Source organism: Vicugna pacos, chromosome 4 (genome assembly GCF_048564905.1).
Source record: "Vicugna pacos chromosome 4, VicPac4, whole genome shotgun sequence".
Lineage (NCBI taxonomy): Eukaryota > Metazoa > Chordata > Mammalia > Artiodactyla > Camelidae > Vicugna > Vicugna pacos.
The window spans coordinates 36,500,578-36,519,793 of NC_132990.1; the positions used below are offsets into that span (position 1 = coordinate 36,500,578).

The window sequence follows — 19,216 nt, forward strand, 5'->3', positions numbered from 1 at the left end:
TTGTGTTCATTGTTTACCTACTGTCTGTTATGTTCCTTTTTTGTCTTAAATTATCTCACATATATTTTTTTTGCACATCAATGGAATCCAAATAAGATTTCCTGTTAGTGATAGTCTATAACAGAATCAGTCTTCAGTTGCTGGCTGTTGAATGTATTTCCTGTGACTATTAATAATGTCAGTGCAACGAGTAATTTTGTACAATCATGATTCTTTAAGTTACGTAATTTCTTTAGAATATATTCCCCAAAGTACTATGTCTGAGACGTAGGCATTAGTAATTGTATGTTTCTTGTTAGTTGCCGTCTAGAAAGACTCTGCCAGTATTCATTTGGTGTATCTGTTCCCCCAAAGGCCCATCAGTGTTGGGTTTTGAATAATTCCTTTGCTTTCAGTAATTTAAGGTATTTGGGGCCATGGAGAATCTCAGCCCTGTTAGCTTAGGGAATTAGCCTTTCTGCCTCAACTGCTTCATTTGGGAATGTAATAAGACTAGTTTTCTGGGCTGGGGATTGAAAGAGAGAGTTCAGGCAAAGCAGCTGGCACAAGGCATGATACACTGTACATAGGCGGCCAGTGTCTCCTCCACATCCCTTAACTGGGATGCAGAGATACCTTAGAGCTTCCGCTTTGTGTTTTCCTTTTATTGCTGCTAAGGTTAAGCATTTGTTTCAGGTATTACTTATCACCGGAATACCTGGAGAATATTTAAAAGTCCCTTCCCTCTCTTCTCCATCTCCTCTGTCCCACAAGTTGCCCCAATCTCGAACTGGACTCTGTAATCCTCTCTTTGCCACCTATCATCACCACGGCATCCAGACGTGAGGTGTAGTGCCAACAGGATACAGCACAGCATCCTCCTTACAAACCCAGAGTTCCAGACTCACAGACTCTCCAAGTTAAAAGGAAGCTGCAGCGGTCATCTGCCCAACTTTCCTTTGGGTGCTCAACAGTTTCCCATTAGCAGGAGTGGTCTCTTAAAGTTTATTAAATAATGCCTGTTGGGTAAATACTACGATGAATTTAAGGTGAGGCTAGAATTTGGTCTCTTGATTCTTAGCCCCAGGCAACACGTAGTCTGATTATCCACTATGGCCAATTCTCAAATAACTGTATTAACACTTTGCCAAACTTTAAAACATCTTTGAGAAATATTTTAAGTCCTTAATGTCATAATTAAATAGGCTAGGCATCAGTCTTCTGTCAGTAGGATTCAGTATTTTACCTAATTGAACTTTTCCCATGTAGTTTACGTAGTTATGAAACATCTAAGGTCTACCTGCTTCTAGTGTCTAAAATTGGTGTCTAAAATTGGTAAGTCAAGAAATAGAGACTTGAGTATATTATTTAAAGTTATAACAGTGGAAACAATACAAAAATAAGAAACAAAAATTGGGAGGCAGAAAGGAGAGAATGTGGGAGTTAGTAAAACTGTGTTTTCTTCTCTTTCGGAGTAGAATGTCAGAGACTTAAAAATGATAGCTCAATTAAGAAAAGCAAAACTATATTATTTAATGTTAAAATAAGAGCCATAGGAAGAACAAAACACAGGAACTTTAAAAAGTGGTCTTCTCTAGAACTAGAGGTTGGATGGTGAGTGGGAAGGAAAATCTTAATTTTAATTTTAGACTCTCATATTGTTTAAAGTTTTTTTCACACATGCAAGTTATTTTCTGTCCTTTTTAAAAAATTGCCTTATTGAGATTAATTTGTATACCATTCCACTCACTCACCTAAAGTGTACAGTTCAGTGGTTTTTAGTATATGCAGAAAGTTGTACATCCGTCATTGCCCTCAGCTGTAGGACATGTTCATCATTCCCCACCAAATTCAGTGCCCACCCCGTTTCCCCAGGAAGTCCCCCTCTCATAGCTTTAGGGACCCACTAATCTATTTCCTGTCTCTATACATTTGCCAATTTTGAACATTTCATATCAATGAAATCAAACAACGGGTAAACTTTTGTATCTGGCTTTTTCCAATTAGCGTAATGTTTTCAAAGTTCATCCATGCAGTAGCAGTATCAGTACTTCATTCTTAGTGCTGAATAAACTTCCATTACATAGGTATACCACATTTTGTTCATCTGTTCATCAGTTAATGGAGAGTTGGATGGTTTTCATGTTTTTGGCTATCATAAATAACGCTGCTATGAACATCTACATACACGTTTTCTGTGGATGCATGTTTTCATTTCTCCTGGGCATATACCTAGTAGTGAAATTGCTGAGTTATATTGTAACTCTCTGTTTAACCTTTTAAGGAACTGTCAGACTATTTTCCAAAGTAATTGCACCTTTTCACATTCCCACCAGCAACGTATGAGGGTTCATTTCTCCACATCTTCACCAACACTTGATATGATGTCTTTCTGATTCTAGCCTTCCTGGTGAGTGTGAAGTGGCATTTCATTGTGGTTTTGACTTACATTTTCCTAATAGCTAATAGTGGTGAGTACTTTTCATGTGCTTATTGGCAGTTTATATATCTTCTTTGGGGAAATGTCTATTCATATCCTTTGCCCTAGGCACATGTTATTTTCACCTTTAAAAAGTAGTATAATATATTTTAAAGCATAGTAAGCAAATACCAAATATTAGAGATGATAGTCTCTCTCTGAAGAAAATCGAGTTCTTTTTTGTTTTTATAATTTTTTCTAAAATTTTAAAACATCTGTAACTTTTTGTCATCATCAGATATGACTATTTCCCTCAATTCTTGATCTTTTTCTGATTTGAAAAAGTAGCCTAAGAAATTTTTGAAAAGGAGACACAATATTAACCTAAAGACAATGTTAGCTAACATTTTAGCAGATTTCCCTCCAAGATATTTTACTAGACTTTCTGTACATTTTTGAGGTTGTAGTATATGTACATGTTCAAATTAAGCCTTTTATTCTTATCATGATATAGTAAATAAGCTCCTGCATATTAAACAAAGCTCTTTAACCAGTTCTTCTGAAAGTCTCTAGAGGAAATGCTGCTCTTTTTGTGTGCAGAATGGTCATGAGAGAGGGCTTCTTTCTTACCCTTGTTACTTTAAAAGGAAGGAAGAAATTAAGCCACATATATACACACACTGTCCCCAACTCGTGGAAAACACAAACCAAGTAGAACTTGGAGAGGACATAGCCTGGTCCTTTGCTGCAGCCTGACGCTCTCTGCCCACTGCACAAGGGAAAGACAGAGGGGAGACTTATGCAGGAGTTTGGCAACACTCCAGCCTTTTTTAACTTGTATCTTCATGATGGGGCTTTGCCTTTTGGTTTGAAATATTTGTAAATCCCGACTCTCATATTTTTCCTTACAGAGTATTTGTGCTAGGAAAAAAATACACTTCTTTTTCTTGCTCCATCCTCTTTCTTTCTCCCTCATTATAACTCTTTCTCCTGAAAGCATCTGCGCCATCAGGACAAGCTAGCTGAAGATAGAACTATGACTTATGCTTCTTTTCATCTTTTTCTTTTCCTCCCAAAGCCTCCAGAATTACCAGTTACAGCAACTTCACAAGCTGATTGCAGATTCCCTTTTCCCCCATGATGGTGGAATCAATAGCACTCTCCTCATGGCAAGAGCTCCAGGAGACACTTCTCTACGCTTGCTTCAAGTGTTCAATTTTCTGTAACACTATAGGCCACTGACTCTTCCTGCTCCCATGTGTAGCCACACTTCCCAGACAGCAACACCATTCCAAACTACACACATACAACAGGCTGCTTCCAATCTGAAAATCCAAGGAAAACACCAGGATACAAGCATAGAATAAATCTGACTACCAAAGACTCCCTCCTAGGCCTTCAGTCATAATCCTAGCTATGCAAGAATAAACTTAAGATGAATGATTCATCTTTAATTCAGCACATTGGAAAGGAAATACAGTGCTCAGTACCATCCATGCTATCCTCTTCTTCCTGAGCACAGCACTTAGATCTATTTTTCCCAGCCTCCTGCTGGTAGCTGGGGCCATGGACCAAGTTCTGCCCAGTGAAATGTGAGTGGATGTGATATTCTCCACCTCTATCCTGGCATCTTAAATCCTTTGCTCTCTCTTCCATTTCAGCAGAGGGTTTGGAATCCACTTGCTGAAGATAATGGTGCCACAAGATGGAAGGACCCAGGGTCCCTGAATGATGGCAGGAAGCCAAGCCCACATCACCAAACCATGTTGAACAGAGTCACAAAAAAGAAATGAACCTTTATGGTATTGATCCACATTCATTGAGGATTGGGAGTGGTATCTTACCTCAGTTTGCATACCTTAATTAACACCTTTCTTTTTCTACCTCCCACCCCTGCAAAATATTTTATGCTGTGACAGCTTGTAAAAGGGGTCCAAATCAGGACTCCATTTTGCTAGCGAAGCATTCAAATTCAAATATCACCAAGAGGAGAAGCTTACTAGTAAGGTTCTGCCTAAGTGGCCCCACGTCCAGAAAAGTCCCTACATTTTTTGAGAAACAAAAGCAAAAATCAACACCGTCTTCCTGGTGCATTCACATAGTGAGGTGTCACAGAGGACTTGAGAAATCTTAACGGGGCTTCACTGGCTGACTGAAGTTAACATTCACTTCTCTTCACCATGTATCTATTGTGCCACTAGTGCCATTCACACCATCTCCCTTTGGAAAGCAAGGCTGAGAAACTCCAAGTCTCGGCCTGGAAGCTGCCCCTTCCTACAGGGTGGGAGCTAATCTTGCTCACTGTAAGCACCTGAGCCCTTCCGTAAATGGCTACAGGAGGGCATCAGCTACACGGAGGACATCTTGGGCAGATAGTTACTGCTTCTGTTTTGGAAGCTGAAGTGTCTTTGTAGAATTCATTACCTTTCCTTCTTTATCAGCCTCCCTTGTAGATTCCGTTATTTCCTGGTGGTGTTTCTAGACTTGTCACTCTTTCATTGTGACCCATTTAAATGTCAAATGTGCTCACTATTGATGAGAAACTGTTTTAATGTTTCAAGGAGGTAGAACCCAAACTGAGTATTTCTCATTTTAGAACAAGGAAGCTTCTGGCATGAAACACCTATGCTTAAGTCGTGAAGAGTCCAGGGCACATTCTGCTGACCACCTCCTAATCTAGGAATAGGATGGCAGCCCTGGGTTTTATTCCTGGTTCTACATCTGGATTTTGTGACTTTAAATCGATGATTTCAATGCACTCTTCCTCAGGGTATAATAATTGCAATGGATTTTGTGAAATTTTGAGGAACACTGCTGATTCATTTCTGTCTCCTTCCTGTACTTCAAGCTTTTAAACCAGCCTCTCCAACCAAAAGAGGGTTTCCTTCCCTCTTATGAAGACCTGACTTTCCAGGTATTCAGAACTCAAGTTCAGACTTGATATACAAAATGTGTGTATAAATCTTCCATGCCTCTAGAATGCTTTCTGAAATGCAGCATGGTTCTCTGTGCTGTCCTACCAATTCTCTTTTTCCTTCTTTCTCCCCTCCATTCTGATATTCTTTTTTTATTTTAATTCGAGCCATGCTCAAAATTTTTTTATTTTTAATTTTTTAAATTGAAATATAGTTGGTTTACAATGTTGTACTAATTTCTAATGCACAGCATAGTGAATCAGTTATACGTATACATACATATATTCCTTTTCATACGTTTTCATTATAGGCTATTATGAGGTGTTGAATATAGTTCCCTGTGCTATACAGTGGGACCTTGCTGTTTGTCTGTTTTATATATAGTAGTTAGTGTCTGCAAATCCTGAACTCCCAGTTTATCATTCTGATACTCTCTTGCTTCTTGTTCACTCTTCAAATCGAACACTATTAAGTTTATGTTGTTTTTGTAACTTCTGGGCAAAGGGGAAATTCACTTAGAAAAGGTACACATGTGAGTTTGTAAAAACAAGAAACTATTAAGGAGAAAAAGAGTGACTGAACTCAACAGAAAACAGACTGTATAGGCTGGAGGAAATTAGACTAGAATTTGTAGTGGCATATGCTTTTTTAAATGTAAAAAACATATAACATTGGAAGTTTTTAAAATCTTAGAATTCCCCTATCCTAGCATAAGAACTTTAATTTTTAATTGTTTTCTTTCAGGAGTTGTTCATGTGCATAGTTTTTTACCTAATTATAATCTCAATGCATATAACTTTGTATTTTGGTATGAATTTGTTGCTTGCTTTCTTAGTTCATATTTCCTGATGTCAACATCAGCTAGTCTTGAGGAGAACTAAGATGATACCAACCTCAGGGCAAAAAAATAATGTTTACAGGACTTTTAGCTGGCAGAGTTGCATGTTTTCTAGTTAAAAATTTTCATAAAACCTTAGGAAAAAGTACTGACGTGTTGGGAATTGCTTGAGAAGGGCTGAGACACGTATCACCTCTTCTAAAGGGTTCTGAGCCCTTGATCTTCAGCCCTCTCCAAGCCTTGTCACTCTACGTCTTGCAGAAGGCATCTAAGGATCATAGACCGTCAGGCTTGTACGTGACCTTTCAGAGCACCTCATGATACACCTTTATGATACAGACATGAATCTGAATCCAAAGAATCTGAGGCCAAGAGAGAATGCAGACTTCACTGCTGCAGAGACTGTGGTGGGATGAGAAAGCAGTCCTCAGACTCCTAGTTCAGTGCGCTCTCCAAACCTGAGAGGAAGACAGACAAGTGATGGATGGGATTAAAGAAGAAAAGATGCAGCAGGAAAAGACAGCAAAGCTAGATAAAAGAAAGATGGCACAGGGAGAAAGAAGAGACTGAAGGGAATTGAGGGTGAGGTTTCAAGCCTTTGTTAATTTTAAGAGCAAACCTGAAATTAGAGAGTATGGGTTCCCTGGATAAACGGGTCCTCAGAAATGAGCATCTCAAGTTATGTAGGGGAGCCTGCTAAGCATTTAGCTTTTCTTAGTGGCTTAAAAGTGAAGTTTCTAGAAAGAGAAGGCAATGTGATGAGAGATGATTCTTCAGGAGTCATGAGGGATGCAGCCTCGACTTTAAACTGTTTGATGTCCATGGAGGCAATGCATGCTTTTCATTTGGCTTCTTGAGGGTTCCTTCTTGAAGAATAATTAATTAATGGGCTGCTAGAAGCACTCACGGTTGACCAGTGTGCCCCACATCCCTCTGGCAACTCCTTTCCAGGTATTTATTGGACTTCAGTTTGCCCCTGAGACATCACCAAAGAAACAGCTAAATATGCCCAGCAATCTAGAGAAACTCGACCTCCTTTCATAGAAAGGTCCAGAAAGGATATGTGCCTAGCCTGAAGTTCCATAGCTTAGAAGAACAACCCCCCCAAAACTTAGCAGGTGAGGTAGTCTCCCCACGATGGCTGCGATAAGGCCCTTGTATTCTTGTATGTCCATGCTGCCCTCAAATCAAACATGAGTGTCTATTTCCTCTCCTCTTGGACTCGGTTGGTCTTGTGACCACTTTAACCAATAGAATGAAGTGGAAATAATCTTCTAGAAACTTCAAACTCAGTTCTTAAGAGGATTGGCAGTTTCTAGTTCTTCCCTCTTAGAAGCCGGCTGCCCTGTGAGAAGTCTGACAATTCTGCTGAAAGGACAGCTTGCTGTGAGGAAGTCCAAGCTAGCCATATAAAAAGAGAGAGGTTGTGGGAGGCAGATGGAGGTGACTGATGTGTGAGTGAATCCTTCTCCAACCTTCCAGTTCAGCCTAGCTGCCAGCGGCCACCTAAATGCAGCCAAGTGAGTGACCCAAGCCAATGCCCAGCTGAGCCCAGTTGACTCACAGACTCCAGAAGTAGTAAATTTTGGTTGTTATTGGCTACTAGTTTTGGGGTGGTTTGTTATGCAGCAATAGAGAATTAATTGAAGCAGTGACTTAAAAGAGCGACCATGTATTATTTCTCATGAATCTGTGAGTTGGGTGGGTGGTTCTTCTGATCCGGACCAAGCTTGGTTGATCTCATTTGGACTCATTTGTACCTCTGCAGTCAACTGAGGTCTGGCTGGTCAAGGATGACCTCAGCTGTGATGACTCAGCTCTGCTCTCCAGGGTCTTTCATCCTCCAGTGGTCTTGTTCTCCTGGTGATGCCAGAATTCCAAAAACAGAAGTGGAAATGCCCAAAATTTTTTGGAAAATACTTTTTTTTTTTTGGAGCAGTTTTTGGTTCACAGTAAAATTGAGGGTAAGAAACAGAGACTTCCCATTACCTTCTGCCCCTACACATGCATAGCCTCCTCCATTATCAACACACACACCCCCCAGAGTGGCACATTTGCTACAACTGAAGAACCTACACTGACACCATCATTATCACCTGAAGACCATGGTTTACATTAGGGTTCACTCTTGGTGTTGTTATAGTTTTAGACAAATGTATAATGACATGTCTTCATCATTATAGTATCATACAGAGTAGTTTTGCTGCCCTAAAATCCTGTGTTCTGCATATTCCCCTGCCCTCCCCACAATTCCTGGCAGCCACTGATTTTTTTACTGCCTCCACAGTTTTGCCTCTTCCAGAATGTTACGTAGTTGGAATCATACAGTATGTAGCCTTCTTTCACTTAGTAATATGCATTTGTTTTCTCCATACTTTTTTTAGCACTGAGTAGTATTCCACTGTATCACAGTTTGTTCATCTGTTTACCTACTGAAGGACACCTTGATTGCTTCCAAGTTTTGGCAATTATGAACAAAGCTGCTATAAACCTCCACATGCAGGTTTTTGTATCGACATATGTTTTCAGCTCCTTAGGGCATATATCAAGAAGCCAACTGCTGAATCATAAAGTAAGAGTATGTTTAGTTTTATAAGAAACTCAAAAACTGCTGTTCAAGCTGGCCATTCCATTTTGCATTCCCACCAGCAATGAATAAGAGTTCCTGTTGCTCCACATCCTTGTCAGCATTTGGTGTTGTCAGTGTTCTTGATTTTGGAAATTTTAATAGACATGTAGTGGTATTTCTTTGTTATACAAACATGTTTTTCAAAACTTCTCTTACCTCAAGTCTGCTATTGTTCCACGGACCAAAGTAATTCATATGGGGGAAGCACAAAGTGGGAGGGGACTACAAAGTCAGAAACAAAGGACCTGAATAAAGGGAAGTATTAATTGGGGTTATTAATGCTATCAAATCTACTATAAGAAATCTATGCCTGTTTCTCATAGGGGAGTATTAAATAGCATTATTAAGATTTTGGACTAAGGTCTGAAATCAATTGGATAAATTATACTTGAAACCAAGTAAAACAATTAGATAAGCATTATCTGAGTTTTAAATATTTCCAGATTTTATGGCCAAGTCATGATTGCTAATGACAGTAATGTTGTTTTATTTCTAATAGTGGGTGACTTTCCCAAATTCCTGTTAATAGATTTCAAAATAGAATCAAGAAGAAATATCAGGTCTTACAGTATGTGGTCCCTAGTTCCATTAATTAATTTACGGTAATGATGATCTTAAGGCTGTTGGTGGAGTTCCTTAGGATCCTGTTTAATAGACTTAGCTCTCTAAATAGCCAGTGGGCAGTCTGCTTTGTGACTTCTCTCTGGAAACCAAAGGCTGTTGGCATCTGTGCTTTACAGAAAGGAATCAAATAGGCTCTTAATGGAAAAGGAGGGCTGTGTGTATACGTGTACGTGTCCATTTGTACATAGTGTGTGTGACCACCTCTGATCCACTGTTTTAAGTTTGGTTTTACCTCTTTTCACCTCCTCTGCATTCCCAGGAAATGCTGAGAACTGACTTTGCATTTTCACTTACTGCCACCTCTCTGAGAAGCAATTTGTTTTCCACTCCTTGGATTTCAGAGTAGATGTCTGAGGAGCAGAGGAGAGACTGGGATTACCATCCCCAGTTCCCAGCCAGCCTGCTACTTACAGTGGTGTGCTGCTGCCCTCTACACAATGATTCATGCCAGGCAGATGAAGGGTTCTTTGATCTGTTTCTTCCCTCTACCTCGCCCTCTTTAGACCCCAAATTGAACTTTGTTAATCTAGTGTTTCCATGAGTCAAAGAACCTGTGTTCTGGCCCTTGCGTCACTTAATGTCTTTGGGTCTCAGTTTTTACTTCTGTAAAGTGAGCATGCTGGACTAGATGTCTGTTCCTGCCCTGAGCTTAGAGGAGTCTAGGATACGCCGATAAAACCAGACACAAGTCACAGGGTCCTAAAAAAAAAAAAGTGATGCCCTAAAACTCCTAGTAATGGTTGGGCACATCTGAAAGAGGTAGGCTGGAAAAACTGTCTAACAGATACATGTTACCAGGGAGTTACTGCACTCTATTCTGAGCTGATACGGTGGGGGTAGCGGGGTGGGAGGTACAAAAAAGATTTCAAAATTGAAGAAGAGTTTCATTTGCTGAGAACTAAAAGAGTATCTCGCCAAACTGTTGGTATCTAAGGATAAGGACCATGAAGTGTTGTTCTTCCTCGTACAGAATGTATCCCACGTTTCCCATCAGTGCGTTTTTTGTTTGTTCTTTAAATAAGGGTAAGGTGGAAGGCAGTGGTGAGGGTAAGAAATATCACCGGCTTTGATTCACCTGGGAGAGATCTGCTACCTTTTATGTTCCTATTAAGTACATTTAGCTATAACTTCCATGATAGCACACCCCCCGCCCCCCGAGAGAGTCCTTTAGACCTGGTCCCTTTCCTCTCCGCAGCTAGACTGAGGTCAGGTGAGATTACGCCCACTCAGCGCTAGGAGTAAGATTTAGCCCGACCCCCCCCCCCATCACCGCCCCTTGACGTCCCTCCAGCCTCCTCTCTCCTAGGACCTCCAAGCCGACCTACTTCTACCTGTTGGGTAGATCTTACTTCCTGGGAACACTTGCTGTCCTCATACAAGCCTGTCCCTTCCTGGTGAAGGGGGCATCTGTGCTTAAGTGAGGGCTTCGGCGCAAGTGGAGTCCAGCGGGCAGGTGACCAGGCGTTGCAGAGTTCGGCAGCCTGAGGAGGCGGGGAGCCCTAACCCAAACACAACCCTATTTAGTGCGGTTGCAAGACTTTGAGCACCGCCGTGAAGCCCTTGGCCAGCCCTGGAGCCTTCAAGGAGCGGCCAGATCTAGGGGCCCGCCGCAGCCCCGCTCTCCATCTTAGGAACAAGGCGGCGGGACACAGCGCAGTGTCCCCAAGCATCGACTCGGGGGCCCAGTCCAACTGCTGCAGAGGCTCCCGCCGCCGCTACTGCAAACCCGTGTAGCTTCCCTGCAGGGCGTGCGGGGATGGAGCGAGGGGGTGGAGAGAAAAGGGGAAGAGCCTGGGCGGCCGGCGGGCGGGGCCTGCAGCCTCCCCGAGCCGCGGCCGCCGCCGCGCAGCCCGCTCTCTCCCTCCGCGTCTCGCTCCGACTACCCGCGCGCTGTGCGCCGGGACCCGTGCTCGAGCCCGGAGGCGCCCTGCTCCTCGGCTCCCCGCCCCGAACACGCCGCGACCAGGCCGCGCCCGGCGGTCGAGCCGCTCCGAGCGGCGGGAGCTTTGGCGGCTGCTCGCGGCTCAGTCTGGCCGGAGGACCGGCGGGGAAGGAAGGGGAAAGCGGGTACACACACACCGGCCGCGGCGCGCGCGCACTGCACACTCGCAGCCGCGCGCCCCCGCAGAGGCGCGTCCGGGGCGAGTTTGGCCCCGCGGCTCGGGCCCGGCACCTGCCCGCTCCCCGCGCTGCGCCCCGGCCCGGGCCCCGCCCCGCGGACCCTCCCGCCCCTCGTCTGCGCAGCTCTCCCTGCGCCCGAGGGCAGCGACTACGTCCCGATAACTTGCAGAGTGTGGCGCAACTGGTCTCGACACCGGAGGCGCCCGAAGGCTGTCGGGGTGAGGTAAGTTTCCTGCGCGTCCCCGGCCCCTCCTCCCTCGACCCTCCTTCTGGGCTCGGGCTTGAGGGCTCTGGGTCTCTGGTGAATCCTGGAGGTCCCGCGACGCTCCCACTTTGTTCGCCTTATGCTAGAGATAGGGTGGAGGGGGGCGCGTGGCCACCAAAGCCGGACCTTAATTCTGAGGGGGCCACGGCTGCGCGCTTCCCGTGGGCATCCACTCGCTCACCACCTGGATCCCCGGGGCCGCAGTGACACTCGGGGTTCACTCCGGGTTCACTTAAGCAGGGGAGTTACCTGAGTTTCGCTGCAGAAAGAGAGGTCTCCCATCACCGTCCCCCGGTATTAAACAGCGGCGAACTTGTTAGGCGTCCCTGGGATCTCACAGAGGGTCTTGCGAGTCGGTGTTCTGGTCATTTCTGGCTCGGGAGCCGGATTGAACAGGTGCGGTATGGTTCCAGCCTAAATGCAGTAACAGACTTGTGCGTTCCCCCGGCTTCTCTCCCCCAGCCCCGAGAACGTGACGCTTCAGCAACTGGGGCGGGGGGTGGGAGTGTGGGGACACCAGACAGGGAGAATGCCGGGGTTAGATTTGCCAGACCGGTGCCAGAAGTGCCAAGAGTCGCCAAAACAGAAGACGACAAATGTCTGCATGTCGTTCATCTATGCAGATAAGCCTGTTGTCAGTTCTTACCACCCCCCCACCCCCCACCCCCAGCTCACTTGTCTCTTGGTGCCCGGCGTGGTTGGATAGAAAGCTGCTCCAGAGAAGTTGTTTGGATAGGCTGATGAATTCTTTCTTCTGATCTACTGAAATCGGGGTTCTCAGCAAGGAAATGCTAGTTACTCTGATGCTTTTTAAAGGGAGCGTGTTGCAGACCAAAAACACCCCCCCCCTTTTACTATTTTCTGTGACATTCTCAGCCTGCCGGAGGCCCTAGCTCTAACGTGAATGGCCCTTGAGCGGTATGTTGGGGCCAAGAATGTGTTAGTTCCCTGCAAAGAAGCAGCAGTCTACTGTCCGTAGGTTTGGGGAACCCTTGTTGCCCCTCCTGTGAAGAGCATCCACCCATACTTCTGTCTAGTTCCATGTAAATGCTGAAGTGTTCTGCAGTTGTTAGAGTGGAGAAAAGCCAGCGGGTTGGTTTCCTTACCACTCTAACCTGATAGGTAAAATAGGGTTCATAGAGGCTTTTGTCAGAGCATATCCAACTGAAAGAAGGCCCTAGAAAATAAACCTTTCTCAGCCAAGTCCATACCACTGAGAAGTTGAATAAGCATCATGCATGATCTCTGAGCTGAGGGAAATGGTGTGTTCTTTGGAGACTTACGAAGACTAGTGAGAAAGCTGGTAAATCTGAGACTGATATATAATGATATCTTAGTTGAGAAGGAAAACTGTTAAATGAATAATAGAGCCATGTTATATTTTGGTCCAAATTAAGAAGACTTAAAGGGATTTGATAATAATACTTAGGTTTGCATCAATGCCTTGCAATTTGTAAACGCTTTGCAGTGTTTTCTGAGAAGCATTTAATTCTGACCATTTCCGTGGCAGGCAGGGCAAAGATTATTAACCACATATTCACAGGAGGAATGTGAAGCTCACAGGTTCATTGATTTATCAAGGTAATAAGTGGCTGGAATTAGAGTCGAAGCCATTTTCTCTGAAATCACCACGAACACTTCATCCTCCAGTGCCAGTTCTGTACCTGTATAACATTTTTACAATGATCAGACTTCATTTATTGTGGTCTACACTGTCTCACTGTGAATTACTGTTCATATGTCAACAGATGAGGAAACTGAGGTTTAGACAAATGGTGAGAGTTTTCCATGGTATCGTGTCTAATCTTGTGGCATTTACAAGACTAGAACTCAGAGCTCCTGATGTCCAGCTCTTTGTGGATTGTGCCATTGTTCCACTTCTGATAGCAACGAGGACATGTCGTGGATGCTCCAGTACCCAGTCGTGTTGAGCATGCCTGCTGGTGACCTGGGTTCTAGTTCTGGCACTGACATTGGCTTTGTAACCTGGACCAAAACATACCACCTGAGCCTCAAGTCTCCCACATATTAAACACATATTAAATGCTAGTTTTAGCATTCTGTAATGCTTATCAATACATTTGTGATCTAAAGTTACCATTTTCTCTAGGTGAAGAAAAACTTTTCATCCTGTGTTAACTAAAGGGTTTAGCCAATTACCTATTCCACTTCTAATTTACTCCCGCTTCACCACACACTACTTAATGAAGGGAAGGAAAATTCCAAGGGCACTTTAGCTTAGCATCTATATTGTTTAGTATTGATGTTTGAATTGGAAACATTCTGAGGGGCTGAACTACTCTAAAATAAATGTCAAGATTCACCTGAATATTCCAGACCATCAACTCAGACCTTTATTTACTTGAGCTTTGGGGTTTGCATGTAGTAAGTACTCAATAAGAGTTGTTGAATAAAGGAGGTGAATAAAACCACTCATAAGGAAAATACAAGCTGTAAAAAATAGAAAGCATCTCATCAAGTAAATTCCCAGCATCTGCTGACCCGTAAGACAATTTACCTACATGAGGTTTGCCTCCTGAGCAGGCAGGTGTAGGCACCCATGGTGGCTCTCCTTCCTGAGTACATCATATCAAAAAGTTGTTCTTTCTCTGTGTAGGCAATGGACTTGCATCATCTATGTCATGCTCTTTTGTTTGCCTCCACCTCTCCTTCCCCTTTAGTTGTTAGTAATGTGTAACTGGCTGAAAGATACATTCCTAGAAAATTGACTTGTACCATTTTATGAAAGAGTATGTCTTGATATGAAGAAAAAAATCACTCTTACATTTGGGTAAATTTCAGCAGCTGCTGATACTGGCTCGTGGTTTCAGAGGGGAACCTAATTAACAAAACCCACCTGGTTTCTGTTCCCTTTAAGAATCCTCTTCTCTTTCCACCACTCTTTCATGTATGCACAGAACTAGTATTTTTATGTTTGAAAGAATGATGACAAAGAATTAGAATGGATATTAAATATCATTTACAAATTCAGCCATTGGGGATTGAGGTAGATTTCTTTCTGATAAAGAATTCAAATATTAACTAGTTCAGAGACTTGCAGCTTTTATGGATAAGACAACTAAGGCTTGGAGAGATAACTGACTTAGGGTCACAGATGTTTACCTGGAGGACAAGGGCTAATGTGAAATTCTTAAGACGGTTCTTAAAGTTGTGCCAGGGGTTCTATGGTGAAAGTGCACTTTTGACTTTTAGAAATCATACAGGTTAACAGAAAATTTCTGTTTACTAGTAATTATTAATGAGGCATCGAATTTTAAAATGGTTTAGTTATTGGTGTTTTAAAATTGTCTTGTCCAAGCAGATAATTAAGGAGCCAATGTCCATTTTCATCCATTCACGTTAATTCTCCTGGCTTATATGTATATCATTGGACTCAGAATCAATACTTTGCTCCAACCAGTGCTTGGAGGGAGGAAACTATTTGAATAGATATACAGATGTATGGTGGTTTTCCATGCTTCTCTTCCTGGTTAATAACGCCAGAAGCCAGAGGTGGCTTTGTCATACACTGGTAAAGTCATAAATATTTATACATTTAATTTGCATTTTCATTTTTCTTGTACTTCTGTTAAATGGTAAATCAGAACATTTACTATCCTGGAAAAATAATTTTTTCCTGTGGCTAGGGCCTTCTTTAGTTACTCTGTAAAACATCAAGCCCTAAATGTATTTGTTACAGAAACATGTTCTCTTTGTATCAAGAACACTGACTGGAGTTGGAAGGAGTCCTTCTATTTTTTTAGAAGCTGCCCAGTTAGGACTGTACATTATGTCGCTCAGCTGTTCATTTGTAGACTTATCTATGGCAGTTCTCCTAAATGCTAGGGAAACCAGGGAGTGGGGGAAGCCTAGCCTTTTGTTCTATTACTTTTCTTTTTTAAAATAAATGTTAAACTTTATTGATGATATTTTTGAAGTATTATAACGTCAAAATTGGCTGCCATTGATGAAACGTTTTATTCAGTCAGGTTCCTTTCAGTATAAAAGGTGAGACTAGGGAAAACAGGCCTGATTTTGTGTATTCCATTCACAACTGTATCTACTTCTATTTCATCAGAGGTGTGGAGGCGATGACATAAGGACACACATTAATCGTAGCCAAATTAGGATACTCTTGGGAAGATTTGAAACATAATTACTGGGATGTGGTTACAGATCTAGTCAACCAACAGTGCCTTGATATTATTGTTTTAAGTTAAAACAAACTGATATTTGAGAGGACAGCTCCCTGAAGTGTGTATTCTTGTAGAAAGTCTTCTGCATTGTTTGAGGGATGAATTAACAATAGATGTGCAGTGTGTTTTGAGTTGACATAATGGGTGAGCAAGTTCTTGAGACTTGTCTTCTGTAAGAGTTTTAGAAAGGCCATTATAAAGTTGTAATGAACTACACGGCGTCAAGGATGCAGTATTGCTCCCACTACAAACGGGCATGTGAGTGTCTTTCAGTAGAGGTCCTTCAGACCAGGATTGAACTTGTAAGTACCAGAGGCCTACAACGTATAATTACCTTGAATTACAAATAAAATTCTAAAGACACAGGACTGTAGAAAATTCACCCATTTTGTAAGATAAAGGTGATATTTAAGACTTTGCCATTCAGTATTGCTGAGGAAGGGGTTTGGGAGGAAGTTATAATTAGCCATAAAAATATGTTTTTTTGCTTCATAGACCGGCACAAGAAATGCAGGAGATTCAACTTGTAGCATAATGGATTTTCAACATTTAAAGCATTCTTTTTTAAAACTATGCCCACCATCATAATCTCTCGATTGCTTGGTCATATCATTTGTTGATAAAGTAAGGAAACAAAACAGCAACAATAAAAACAAGCAAAAACTGTGACCAGCATGAGGAAGTGGTGAGTGCATCATAGGTGTTTAGCTAATATTTGTCAGTGGGAAAGGATGGGCGTCACGTTTTATTTGTCTTTGTATTCTTGGAACTCAGCACTCTGACTGGGAGATAGGGTTTGATAAATACTGAACAATTCATGCATTTACATGAATATCACTCTTCAAAAGCTTGGGATGTTTCATAATTACTCTGATTTTGCTAATTTACAGACCATTTTAGAAATGTCAGGCAGACTGATAAACATTAGTCTTAACAGTTTATAGTGGTCCTTCATTTTACATTGTAAATAGTATTTATTCACCAGACCTCCAACTTTTTTTATATGCCTAAAAATGATTTTTTCTCTTCCCTAATAGAAATAATAATGTGAACTGTGTTATTCTTTTTACTCAAAGCTTCTCTAAGTTAATCAGTTTAAATGTTACCTCCTCCAGGGGCTTTCTCTGATTGTCTAACTTAAAGGTAACCTTCTTCATATATTTTCTTCTTCCATCACAGTGGATACTGATACATTTATGTATTTCACTTGATTATTTTTTTATCACCTCTGCTCAAATACACATTCAGCCTAAGATTATAAACACCTTGAGGACAGAGATCATGGTTCTTTAACACTGTTTTTTAGGATAGTGCTTGGCATATGTTAGATGCCCAGTAAACATGTAAAGGAATGAATGAATAGGTCCCATCCATTCTGTGAAGATGAACTGGGCTGCCATTGAGGTCACTCAAGCCAAACAGGTTCAGTTGTGAAGATGAGTTTTTTTAGGGAGGAAGGCAATTAGGTTTGTTTGTTTGTTTATTTATTTATTTATTTTAATGGAGGTGCTTGGGATTGAACCTAGGACCTTGTACGTGCCAAGCATGCACTCTACCACTGAGCTATATCCTCCCCTCCGAGATGGTTCTTGAAGGCTGGCTATGGCAGCTTCATGAGAATGACAACCTCCAGGAGAAGGAAACTGTGCTTCTTTAGGTGAATAGGTTCTAGCATGAGTATAAAGCAGTATCTCTGTTTAAAGAGTTCTTTCTTTTTGATAAACAACAGATTTCTTCTGTATAGCATAGGGAACTATATACAACATCTTGTAGTAACCAGAATGGAAAAGAATGTGAAAACAAATATATGTATGTATATGTATAACTGAAACATTATGCTATACATCAGAAATTGACACTCTGTAAACTGACTATACTTTAATTTCTTTAAAAAGTTAAAAAAAAGTTACTCCTTTTCATTTACTCAAAAATGAATAGATCAGAGAAGTAGAAATTGTGATGCATCAAACATTCCAAAACTGTTAAAATGGGTTCTAAAAGTACCTAAATCGTAAACATATGTAGTTGTTAATTAAGAAATCTTTGTGATAATATATAAGGCAAATCCTATGACACGGCAGGTGAAAACTTCACAGCCTCAGCTGGTTTTTCTCTCAGTGCTAGATACATCAGTAGCCAATATCAGGGAAGAAGCCAGTGTGGTGGTTCTCGGGTGTTGCCGCTGGACCAGCAGCATCAGCATCACTGAAAACTTGTTAGAAATACATATTCTCGTGCTGCATCCCAGGCCAGCTGAATCAGAGACTCTGGGGATGGGGCTCAGCAATCTGAATGTCAGCAGGCCTCCAGGTGATTCTGGTGCACACTTACAGTTGGCAGGAAATGTTAAATCCATTGTTCAAAGTCTAAGCCTCGTGAAGTGCTTGGCATTCCCAAGTGAATTTCAGGGTGTGTGGAGAGGGTGCCATCTGCCTGCTCCACCAGAAATACCAGGGGAGAAATCAAATCAGTCTTGGCTTTTCTCAGATCATTGTGGATCTCAAGAGAACAGATTCATATGACTGGATTCGGTATCTAGGACTTTCGATAGTTACAGAAATGCTCTGGGTAGTCACTGGCCCTGCCGAGTGATGGGTTCTCCCAGAGCTAGGGGATGGACCAAGGATGAGGGCTAAGACACGCTCCGTGTGTAGCTTATGACTGGGTGTTGCTTCAATAGGATGCCAGGTGGAGGAATGATTTTGAGAGCTAGTGGTTGTCTGGGAAGAGGAAACAATGATTTACTGACAGTTCTGAGTATTTCGAGTCAGTTCAACATACTAGATACTGACGGCCCCTCGGCCAGGACTGTACCAGGTGCTGTCGGGTATATAAAAAGGACAAGCCTGGTTCTGGTTCCCCTGTGCTGAGGACTTTCTCTCTTCCAGGCACTTTCCACGTGATGTGTCTTTTCATCTTCACCGTGCTCCTCGCAGTGGGCTACAGCATCCTTGCTGATAGAGGAGAGCATGGAAACCCGATCAGGCTAGGTACGTGCTCACGGGCACAGAACCAGTAAGACGTGGTTCCAACCCTGGCTTTCCTGACTTTAAAGCCCACGTTCTTTTCTCTTCTTCGTGCAGCTGTGCCTCGAAATGTAGGTTTGGAACAAGAGTTCACGAAAGGAAGACATAAGTGAATCTAAAACTTGTATCTCTAACCTAGTCTTCTCTGTGAGCTCTAGACTACATAATTGACATTGCATGTGGATGCCCAAAGGCACCTCAAAG

The 19,216-nt window shown here is 42.3% G+C and overlaps 1 protein-coding gene across 4 annotated transcripts in view; it reads left to right on the forward strand.

The window, feature by feature from the left end:
• PIP5K1B (phosphatidylinositol-4-phosphate 5-kinase type 1 beta) overlaps positions 1-19,216 on the forward strand; it is a 404,141-nt gene that overhangs the window by 109,230 nt on the left and 275,695 nt on the right. Inside the window, exon 1 of one of the 4 annotated variants that reach the window (XM_015250318.3) lies at positions 11,266-11,748. The exons of 2 other annotated variants lie outside the window; for them this stretch is intronic. The gene's annotated coding sequence lies outside the window, so the exon portion shown is untranslated. Of the gene's footprint in view, positions 1-11,265; positions 11,749-18,957; positions 18,977-19,216 lie in introns of those variants that run through there. One more of the 4 variants, XM_072959568.1, reaches the window with a different exon arrangement.